General features: G+C 44.0%; 1 protein-coding gene across 7 annotated transcripts in view; it reads right to left on the bottom strand.

Annotated features, from left to right (window-relative positions):
- Nucleotides 1-12,184, bottom strand: part of CHD7 (chromodomain helicase DNA binding protein 7) — a 181,072-nt gene that overhangs the window by 136,218 nt on the left and 32,670 nt on the right. The window lies entirely within an intron of this gene.

Raw genomic sequence — 12,184 nt, 5'->3', positions numbered from 1 at the left:
TTGAATTTTAAAGAAAGAAATAGAAAAAGACACAAACAAATGTAAAGGTATTCCATGCTCATGGGTTGGGAGAATTAATATTGTTTAAAATGTCCATTCTACCCAAAGCAATCTACATATTCAATACAATCCTTATCAAAAATTCCAATGGCATTTTTCACAGAAAAAGAACAAACAATCCTACTATTTGTATGGAACCACAAAAGGCCCTGAGAATAAACAGAACCAAGTGGCCGAGTCAGAGGGCAGTATGAACTCACTAAGTTCCGAGGCCAACCCTAAAATGACATCCCATTCTAGAACTTCCTCTTGTCATTTAAAAATATAGATAATGCCACCCCCCTCTAATTCATGAGAACTAAGTCAGAGTGTATATATAAAGCACTTGAACACAGTACCTAGCACATAATCAGGACACAATGCAGATCAAATGATCACTTTCTCCTTTAACATGAGAAGCTTAAATACACAAAATATGTCAACTAGGTGAGGCTGTCTCTCTGGTTCTTGGCCTCTCATCTGCAGAGGAGGGTGGTGGGGAGGCGAAAAGGTGGCTGAACAAAATGGTGAATACCCTCCACCCTAAGACACTAACCTAAGTAGTTTTGCAATTAGAAATATGCAAAGTATAGCTGTCCTCTTCTGAAATTCACACTTCTAGTGGTAGAAAAGTAACCAAGATTTCAAGAAGTACAGACGATTGAAAAAGAGCAATTATACAGGTAAGTTGAACACATTTATATAAATGATTCAATGAGCTCCAGTCTTAAATGTAAAATTACCCAGGAACCACTAATAATCTAAAGAAAGGTGCTTCCCTAAAGGTAAATTAGCACCTGGGTTACATAGACTATGAAACCATCACTTCTCAGAACACATCACTTCCAATGCTGTGAAGGGGCAGCCCACCTAGAGAAAGGGAAGCCAGGGCAGTGGGACACCTGCAGGCATCCCCTCTATGCAAAAGGCCCCAGACGCCTCCTATGTCTGGAGTGTTAGTCCACAGACCAAGCAATCACCTGAAGGAGATTTCTCAGAAAGGTAACATCTCACACCACCTCTACTCCTAAACAGGGCTGGCAGCACACAATCTCTTCCTAATCACCAACAATACACGCTCCTAGCCACATGACTGCAATCCTTTCATTAAACTAACAATTTAAGGGTTCAGAATGTAGCTACAAGGCATCCTATAAAGCTCTGAGGTAAAAACCGAATGCTAAATATATTCTCCCCGTTTCCCACTTATTTGCTGAACAAACTTGAGTGATAGTAACCTCTTTAATTTCCTTTCCCAATAACAAAATAGGTTAATGTCAACTGTCATCTTCAGGGATGCTAAGAGGATGACTTAACTACTTCAAATTCCTGCCAAAAATATGCTTAGTAATATAAAAAGGCGTAACTTTTTTATTCACCACTATGATTAGTCTTTGAGGTCTAGCTTTTGGAATACTTCTTTCCTCAGACTCCCTGACTACTAGTATGTAGATGGAAGAGCTCTCTCGTCAAGAAACCACAGGAAATTTCATCTTCAAACCATCCTTGACCTCTGCTTCCACAATTTTAAATACTTTCAGAGATCACAGAACATTTCTTTAAAACATCTCTTTCCCTAACAATCCACCATTGTATGTGGCCCCCATCTGGAACCCACAGCACCACTCCTGAAGTTTTCCCTGGAGCGAGGAGCTAGGAGGCTTACACCATCACCAACAGTACCCCGTGCCACCGCCCCAGGCAGGGGCTCCCGGAAGACCGCTCATGCTGCCACTCTTTATCCCCGGTACTTATCACTGTGGCAAGTATAAAGCAGGTACACGAACAAGGATTGTTGAACGGATTAAAAAACAAGAATTCTTCTCAATAAATAATCCACAAAAATTTGAGTTTCTAGCTCTTGATATGGAAAGGCAAATCGGAAACACGTGAGCATTGTATTGGCACATCCTGTCGTTGATTTCTGAACTCATCCCAGAGTTGATGTGCCCTCAATTCTCCGTATCCAATAGCCCTGGGATGACCCCACTCCAACACAAGTCTGTGATTTCACATCAGCATTTTTCTCATCTTTATCTTTTACCAATCGTCCAAAATTAAGTTTATAAATGCTAAAAGTTTACTTATAAAAATCACCACCTCTCAGCAAAGATTAATGATGGCCAATCTGACAACTCTTCAACTCTTTAGAAAAGCCTGAAACACGGAGAAAACAGTAAAAAAAGAAAAGTCAGGGCTGCAGAGGAAAGTAAAAAAGATCAGCATCTAGAAAGTGGGAGACTATGGTTGTGAAGCCAGACAGACCTGGCTCAAACACGGTCTCTCCCTCGGGCAAATTAAAGCAGCTCTCCAGACTTCAGCTTCCTCATCTATGAAAATAAATATTTCATCACCCCCCTCAAAGGGCTGCTTAGACGTGATTTCACTTAATTGTCAGTGGCCATCATCCAAATGCCTTGCACACAGAAGACAGACAGTAAACGTTAGTTTTCATCCCCTTTCTGCACCAACCGTAGCCTAGGCACTGAGATTTACCTGCTCCCAATTTCACCCGCCAAATATACTGGGTATCTCTATGGAGCTGACAGTGTGAAACTCAAATGGCGTTACACCAAGTTCTGAACTCTTCTGCCCTAATGAGAATCAAAAACTTCTTGTAGCCCTACCAGCATGGCTCAGTGGTTGAGTGTTGACCTATGGACCAGGAGGTCACAGTTCTATTCCTGATCAGGGTACATGCCCAGGTTGAGAGATAGATCCCCAGGGCGGGGCATCAGGAGGCAGCCAATCAGTGATTCTTTCTCATCACTGATGTTTCTATCTCTCTCTCTCTCCCTTCCTTCTTGAAAACAATAAAAAATATATATAGTTTTTAAATCTTCTTGTAAAAATCAGGACCATGGGAAGCTTGCCACCTTGTTAAGGGAGAGACAGGGCTGGTAGGAAGGGACAAGGAGGCTACAAAGCAGGTCCCAGTGGGCCGCCTTCCCAGATTCTGAAGGGAATCCTGCTTTCACGCCTGTAGAATCTGGGAATCACAAGACATGAGCACTAAGAGAAAGAGTGAGGAGATAAATGCTTTGTTCAAGATCACCCAGCCTGTCAGACAGGGAGCTAAGACTTGGCCACACACCTCAGACTCCAAGACTAGCGCTGGGTCCCGCTGTAATCAATATCCTACACTGCTAAAGAATGCATGCCCCTCATTCTGAGTTAGCCAACAGCATCCTCTCAGACTAGACAGCCGTATTTATCTATCACTGGGAAAATGTTAACAGACATTCGAGGCGATACAATTTTAAAGCAGTATATCCAAACACAACCTATAGAGTACACGTAAATCATAACTTGAAGCAATTCCAAATAAGGCGGCATTCTAAAAACGTTTAACCACTGGGTGCGGTGTCCTGTCTCCAAGGTCGCCATGCTGAAGGAAATAACATTCATTTGCATTAATTTCTGGCATACTGAGTCAACTACATTATGAGAATTTTTTATTTTAACCAGAAGAGTACTTGCTTCCTCAAAAGACCTCTAAGCAGTCCTACACACAAAAATATTTGCCTCTATGCCATCATTTCTATGTACCTACAGTCTTCTGGATGGTGGCTCATGTCATAAACCACTAAGTTCAAGGTAATACAAATGAGTTGTAAGCTTTTTTCAAAGAACGCCGTTTTGTGTATGTGTAAAAAAAAGATTGACAAATTATGGTTATTTCGATTTGAGCATTTGGCAAACATCTCCTCAAAAATGAACAAAATAAGTCTGTCACTTCAAGGAAAACAATTTGACAGTTTGGTTGCTAATACTAAAATCTGAGCTTTCAAGCAAAATCAGAATTTTGGAAAATCTGTATCCACCAATTTAAACTTGACAGCCACCCAATACTTAACCTTCTGATTATTAGCTGGTGATATGAGCCAATGTGGCTTTAAAAAATGTTGTATAATGAAATGTGTCGAAAATTTTAAGATTTATGTAACTCACTGAACCAATATTTTCCAAATTAAGTTTTGTACATGCACAGATAAAAGAGCCATTCAAAGTGTAAGAAACATCAATGAATGTTAATGAAAGTCAGTACAAAAATTTCACTGATGATTTCAAATTCCACACTGCAACTAAGATTTAGGAAATCACTCCTTGTAAGTTTTAACGTACTACCAAATTACCTGGAAAGGTTATTCAAATATTTCTCCCTTTTCAGTGACAAACCTGCATGCCAGATTGTCTTCATGTCCGTCAACCAAAACAACACGTTACAACAGATGGACCACAGAAGCAGCTATCAGAAGTTAACTGTGTCCTCTTGAGCCAGGCATTAAAGAGATGCATAAAAATATAAAGTAATGGTCCATTCTCGCTTAACTTTTGTTTTGGAAAATAATATTTTTCATAAAAATTATGTTTATAGTAAGTAGCATGTAATGAATTTAATGTTATTTTTAAGGGATTAAGTAAAAGTTTTAAACGGTTTTCATTTCTAATACAGTAAATGTCAATAAAGATGACGCACTTAGCCGAAGCCGGTTTGGCTCAGTGGATAGAGCGTCGGCCTGCGGACTGAAGGGTCCCAGGTTCGATTCCGGTCGGGGGCATGTACCTTGGTTGCGGGCACATCCCCAGTGGGAGATGTGCAGGAGGCGGCTGATCGATGTTTCTCTCTCATCGATGTTTCTGGCTCTCTCTCTCTCTCTCCCTTCCTCTCTGTGAAAAATCAATAAAATATATTTTAAAAAAAAAGAATATATCCTGCTGTTTAAAAAAAAAAAAAAAAAAGATGACGCACTTAAACAAGAGCTCTTTGGGCTTCTCAATCAGAGTATAAAGTAGCCCTAAGATCACAAAGTTCGAGAACCACAGTTCTAAGTGATTAGCATCTTTATTATTGGTCAATAACGTTGCTGAAAATGCAATATACCTGTAACAATATGTACACATAAAAGCTTTTAAGTCATAAAACATTTTAAACATGGAAATACAAAGAACAAAACCAAAAAGGAAAAAAAATTCCAACACAATACCCTGGTCACGAAAAGCACGGTCACAAGCCTTCACCACGGAGAACTAGAACCTCAGTCATGTCCATACCGCAATCACCACGAAGCCACAGATATCCCTGACCAGGGAGAGCCAGAACAAGGAGCCACAGATTCAACAATCAAGGCTGCTGGTCTAAAATGTCTGGCTTCCGGTGAGGTTGAAACGGCCCCGATGAAGTCAGAATGGCCCCGGGGAGGTTGAGACGGCCCCAGTGAGGTTGAAACGGTCCCGGTGAGGTAGGGATAGCCCCGGTGAGGTAGGGATGACCCCAGTGAGGTCGGGACAGCCCTGGTGAGGTCGGGACGGCCCCGGTGAGGTTGGGACAGATAATGGGGACCAATATAGACTGATGAACAGGGGTAGATGCAGAGGCAGAGCAGCATTGAACAGACTGTCAAACTACAGTGGGAAGCCTAGGGAGGGTTTGGGGGGGGGGGGGCGGGGTTAAGAGATCAACTGAAGGACTTATATGCATGCATATAAGAATAACCAATGGACACAAGACACTAGGGGGTAGGGGAGGCCGGGGGAATGTCAAGGGGGGGGGGGGGGGAAGGAGACATATGTAATACTCTTTGTAATACTTCAAGAAATAAAAATTATTTGAAAATAAAAAATAAAAAATAAATAAAATGTCTGGCTTTCCAGAAGTTGCGGTGGGAAAGTAGTAAAGAGAAGTGAGGGGAGAGAGTTCCAGCAAGCAGCAAATCAAGTGGCAATTCACATGTCCATTAAAGAAAATAACTTACTTTTGCTTTACAGTTTACTATTGAAATACTTCAGCATTTATCCATTTGTTCTTCTCTTTTTATAAGAATGCAACATCCCCCAGCCCCACCCTCACCATTTTGTATGAAGACAGAGGAGGAGCCAAAACCTTTTATTTATAGATCTTAGCTGCAGTAACTCCATAAGATAAGAAGTATAAATATCCCCATTTTAGAGATGGTGAGACCAAGTCTCTGAGAGTTTTAAAGACTTCCGTAGTTGGGTGGAAGAACCGATACTCCTTCCCAAGTCTCTGGGCGCTTATTTGGAACCTCTTGCACACACTTCACAGTGGTTCTCCAGGTGACTTTCTGCACCAGCAACATCAGCACCACTGGGGAACTTGTAAGAAATGTGACTTCTCAGGCCAACCCAGACCTTCTAAATTTGAAATGCTCAGGGTAAGTAAATCCCAAGCCCCCAGGTCATTTTAATGTCTGTACCAATGGTACCCCAGGCAGGCAGCCATCCACCAGAAAAACTATCTCAGTTTGCTAGAGCCACCATAACAAAATACCACTGACTAGATGACTTAAACAACAGAAATTTATTTCTCACAGTTTTGGAGGCTAGAAGTTCAAGATCAAGGAACTGGCAAGGTAGGTTTCATTCAGATGCCTCTTCTCTTGGCTTGTACATGGCCACCATCTCAACCTATGCTCACAGGACCTTTTATGAACACATGGGAGAGAGAAAAACCTTTCTCTTCCTCTTTTATAAGGCAGGTCATCAATTCTATCAGAGTAAGACCCCACCCGTATGACCTCATTTACCCTTAATTATCTCCATAAAGGCCTTATCTCTAAATACAGTCACACTGGGATTGGGGCTTCAACCTCTGAACTTGGGGGACACAATTTAACCCCTAACCAACTTCAGAAGAAAAATGCTCAGGCATCACACGAAGGCTGATGCTGCTAGTCCAGGACCTCACCTGCAGAGTCCGTGACATGGAGGGAAGGACAGAGAGCTAGGCACTCACTTGCAAAAGCAGCAACTGTCAAGGGAACCCCAGCACAGACAGGGACCCAAAGCAGCTGAGCAGGATTCTCGGGGATTCCCACGGGAAGAGAAGAGGGAGGGAAGTCACTTCCTGCACCAGTGTGTGATGTGATGGTGGCAAACGTGTACTGAGCATTTACTCACGCGCCAGGGCCTGTGGAGCCTTCTAATGCACTCTCGCTTAATTCTTGTTACCCACCCCCCTTATAGGGATGGAAACACAGGATTTTACCCTAGCCCCGTGGTCGGCAAACTGCGGCTCGAGAGCCACATGCGGCTCTTTGGCCCCTTGAGTGTGGCTCTTTCTAAGCCTTAGGAGTACCCTAATTAAGTTAATAACAATGTACTTACCTATATAGTTTAAGATTAAAAAATTTGGCTCTCAAAAGAAATTTCAATCGTTGTACTGTTGATATTTGGCTCTGTTGACTAATGAGTTTGCCGACCACTGCCCTAGCCTATTTGGCTCAGTAGACACGAGCATCGGCCTGAAGAACGAAGGGTCCCGGGTTCAATTCTGGTCAAGGGCACATGCCCAGGTTGCAGGCTCAATCCCCAGCAGGGGGCATGCAGGAGGCAGCCGATCAATGATTCTCTCTCATCATTGATGTTTCTATCTCTCTCCCCCTTTCTCCCTTCCTTTCTCAAATCAATAAAAATATATTTAAAATTAAAAATAAAGTCACCAGTGACCTTCATATTAAAAAAGAAAAAGAAACAGAGGGTTTCAACGTTAAGTAGCCTGCCAAGGAGCCATGGCTGGCAAGCGGCAGCAATGGGAATCACCCCCAAGCCTGCCTTCAGAGCCAGTGGTCTTGACCTCTACTCTCTACTAGAAGGAAGAGAAAAGACAGGCTCACATGCCATCTCAATCACAGGGAGGATTCCAGGAGCTGATGGAGGCCACACAACACAAGGCTGCAGAGGGCAGGCATTAAGGAAACAAAAGACCAAAACACACTCGGAAAGATGCTCGACTTCACTGACACTGAAGGAGTGCACCTATCCAATGGCAAAGAACAAGAACGTCCAGAGTTGGCAAGTGCAGAAAACCTAAGCCAGTGGTCGGCAAACTCATTAGTCAACAGAGCCAAATATCAACAGTACTTCTTCAAAATAGACTCGCCCAGGCCGAAAACTGACTTCTGCGCATGGGCCACGAAGTTTCAATCGCACTTTACGTGCGCCCGCACGTGGTATTTTGTGGAAGAGCCACACTCAAGGGGCCAAAGAGCCGCATGTGGCTCGCGAGCCACAGTTTGCCAACCACGGATCTTGGCAATTCCCACACCACTGAAAGGACTGAGAACTAAGGCCTTTCGGGACAGCCCAAGAGCATGCACCATGTAGAAGGCGAACACAGCTGAGAACCCCCATTCCCCCCCTTCCCAGGAATGTACCCTAAAGGTGCACGGAGATGTAGGTAAAGGGCTCATCTTTACAGCAGCACCATTTCAATAGTAAAACCCTGGAAACGGCCTGAAGTAAATGAAGTTACTTGGAATTGGAGTCGTCGTTTGAGCTATTTGAAAAGACAAAGCAGAGTTCTATGTATTGATATGGAAAGATTAGCCGCAATATTCAGAAACAAAAAGAGTTACATATCTATAATATGTTTCCACCATCAAAACTTTTCTCTCACCAAAAAGCCTAAAGGAATACTTACCGTTCCAGAGTTTATGGGAGGTGGAGCTTTCACTTTCTACACTATCCATGTTTTATGATGTGAATATTTTAGAATAAACAGAGTTATAATCAGCCAGATGTTAGAAATATAGTTTATTACAATTTTTTTTTCCTGTATCAAATTGACCCATCCACGTTCTGCCAGCTGGTAACCCTGGCTGGGTTATTAATTCTCACTCAGCCCTGATTTCCTCCTAGGTGAGCAGGAACAATGCTGGGGTTGAGGACAGTGCCCAGGGGGATGCCTGGGGAAAGGCACACCACTGTCCATGCATTCCACTGGCCAAAACAAGGCTGACTTACCCTACACCTAAATAGGAAAAATCTAATTTGCTACTTCAGTTGCTTTTTTGGCCATCTCAAACTGCAGAGATGTCTAATTTCTGAAAGCCACTACAATATAACAAAATTCACTACCTTCCATAAAGCTCCATGTGCTGTATCATGCCCAAAAATAAAGGTGTACTACAAAGATGCAAACTGGTGACATTTCCCCTCACATATACTTTTACACAACCAATTTTTACTCATGTTCCCACCGTCAAAATGTGAGCACCTGTCACATGTCACACACTGTTCTGGGCACTGGGGCCACATCAGTCAACATCACAGTAACAGCTTGTTCCTTCATGGAGCTAAACTGCATTCTAATGAGAAGAGACTGGAACTGAGAAAATAAGTAAACTAGTAGAAGTAAATAACTGAAAGGCAAACAAGAGAAACACTACAGTGGGGGGAGGGGGGGGCCCGAGGACAGGAAGTTTGGAGGAAGAAGTGCCATTTTAAAGTGGGAGATGCGGGGACCTCACAGGAAAAAGGCCTCTGAAGTTCAGGAACTTGCGGGTCTGGAAGAAGCTGCGGCAGAGAGAGAGAGGAGCTCCTGGATCCCAGGCACCCACAGGCGGCGGTGCAGGTCTGCAGCCTTGGTGAGGACTGTGGTTCTACCTGAGGGGGGCCGAGGAGGCTTTCAGGGCAGGGGTGTGATCTGACTCAGCTTCGACCCTCTGCTTGGTCTGAAAGACGGAAGGTAGAGGGCAGACCGCCAGAGCAATACAGGAGCAACGGCAGCCATGCCAGTGGGAGGCAGGGGCCCCCTGGGCAGGGTGGCAGAAGTGGAGGGAGAAGCTGTCCGAGTCTGCACACTCTGCAGGCAGAGCCAAAAGGGCCCGAGGATAAACATGACGCAGCACGCGAGACAGAGGGGTCCCCGGATTCCACAGTTTCCCTCCAAGGCCACAGTGTGAAAGGTTCTCAGAGCCAAGCTGAGGTGGGAGAGCCCTGTCCTCGCCATCTCACTTTGCACCACAGACCTAGGAGGCAGGATAAGAAGGGTTGGTGTTAACACCTTTTATGACTGCAGGAATGAGGCTCCAACGAGTATGTGTTGTGTCCATATATAGTAGTGTTCAAACCAAAACAGCAGCCTACATTTCCTTCCCAAGTTTAGGGTTTCTTCCATTATATCATGTGGCTGTTTGTTTTCCTTTTATTTTTTTTTTTTAGCCAGAGTGTTACCATATATGGAAAATGAAGACCCCTCGTTCTAGGGCGTTTCAAACGCTCGTGTGCACCCACGAACTCGCTACATGAACGCATCTGCAGCATGAGGTCAGGAAGCTCTCTTTACCAAACAAGCTGGAAAGTTCCCTCACTCAGCTAGGGTCTAATTGCGTCTTTAAAGGATGCATACAATTAGAAGAAAAGCAATCGTTTGTCCATCCCTACTAGTCACAAATGCACTTCAAAGTTGAGCCAACTTGTTGACTATTCACGGGGATCTCTTTTAGGAGGCAAAACTGTTGTCAATGTAGCTGCTGTTTCTCAACATCACCTGTAGAATCTTAATGTCTTTCTCCGGTCACATTTCTCACTGATCACAGGAGACATGCATCCCATAATCTCAATAAATCAAATAGTTCAGACAGAATATTTCTGTGACCCTTTTGTGGCTGCCAGAATTTGCCTCCTGTTCCCTCCCACTGTGCCACTTGCACCGTCAATGTCTCCCACCATCACCTCGCTAGCCTGTTAAGTTCTTCCATTCACTCAGTCATTCGTATCAAGCACAACTTGAATGGAGCTACGTCTGTTCTAGGCTCTGAAGGTGCGTGTCTTCCCGCAGGCAGTCTTGGAACACGTAATTACAGGTGGGATGAGGGCTCTGGAAGCCGAACAGGCTGGAGGCTGACAGCCTAGGTGCCTAACCGGGGCTACAGCCAAAGCAGGTCGCCCTGAGGCTAAGGAAGGGCGGGAACCAGCCAGGTGGGGAAGGCAGGAGAGCAGGGCTCTAAGCAGAGGGAGTGGTCTTATAGCTCCTGAGGCAGAGAGACTGCGAGGCCAGCGAGCAAATCATTTAAGGCTGGGGAAAGAGGGCAATGCAGCTAACCAGAGAGGTCAAGTGGGAAGCGGAGGGGTGAGACAGAGGGTCCTGGAGGAGCTAAAGGATGAGAATCTTAGCAGTCACCTCATGATTCCTGTCACAGTTCGTGGCCGGTATAAAGGCAGTGAGAAGCAGATGTAATGTGTTAAGCAAAGAAGTAAGAAGATGAGGCTTTTGGGAGAAAGGGTCACTTTGATGGAGGTATGATGCTTTTTCTTTCTTTTCCCAGAATCGCTGTTGGTTTGTCCCATACAACAACAGCAACTCTATATCAACTTCTCATCAACTCTGACCACCTCCCCCAAAAGCCTCTGGCCTCCAGATGGTCTTCAAACCAACACCCGATGGAGAATGCCTTTGTAAATAAACCAATGTTGAGCCTGTCATTCTCATTTCAGAATTGTGATTGCTCCTGAAATCAAATTAAACCTACTGATCCTAACTGTCCAACAACTGCCTATGGCCCACTATATTCCAGAGAAGAAGACATGCTTACAAATCCCTTAGATATAGCACTGCCTTTAAACTTTAAAAAAGAAACAAAAACCCTCCTCAGTTGGTTGGAGCATTGTCCTGTACACCAAAAGGTGGCGGGTTCAATTCCCAGTCAGGGCACCTACCCAGATTGCAGGTTTGATCTCAATCGGGCCGCATGTCTCCTGCATCCAACCGATCAATGTTTCTTCCTTTCTCTCTTCCTCATCCTCTCTCCCTTCCTCTCTCTCTAAAATCAGTAGAAGTCATATCGTCAATGAGGATTTTATTTTAATGTTCACACAAGCTTATATAGCAATTTAAGCTGGATACACATTGTGTCCAATCTTTAGTGATATACATTGAAATATTTTAAAATAAAATAATATGCTGATATTCTAAGTAGCACAGGGACACTATAGAACAGGGGTGGGCAAACTTTTTGACTCGAGGGCCACAATGGGTTCTTAAACTGGACCGGAGGGCCGGAACAAAAGCATGGATGGAGTGTTTGTGTGAACTAATATAAATTCAAACTAAACATCATTACATAAAAGGGTACGGTCTTTTTTTTTTTTTTTTTTTAGTTTTATTCATTTCAAACGGGCCGGATCCGGCCCGCGAGCCGTAGTTTGCCCACGGCTGCCATAGAAGCTGAGTGTGTGCATGACATAAGACTGGCTCTGAGTTCATGAACCTGTGAAAGGTCCCTGACGGCTGAGTCTACTGCTCTGTCTACATTGGCATGCCGAAAGCGTCTGCTATTTGGGCATCCTGAAGCATCTCAGAGTCCTCAAACTGTGTAGAGTCCTCTTCTCTAGTTCTGTT

Source organism: Myotis myotis, unplaced genomic scaffold, assembly GCF_014108235.1.
Source record: "Myotis myotis isolate mMyoMyo1 unplaced genomic scaffold, mMyoMyo1.p scaffold_m19_p_16, whole genome shotgun sequence".
In the NCBI taxonomy this organism is placed as follows: Eukaryota; Metazoa; Chordata; class Mammalia; order Chiroptera; family Vespertilionidae; genus Myotis; species Myotis myotis.
This window is presented reverse-complemented; position numbering and strand designations above follow the sequence as displayed.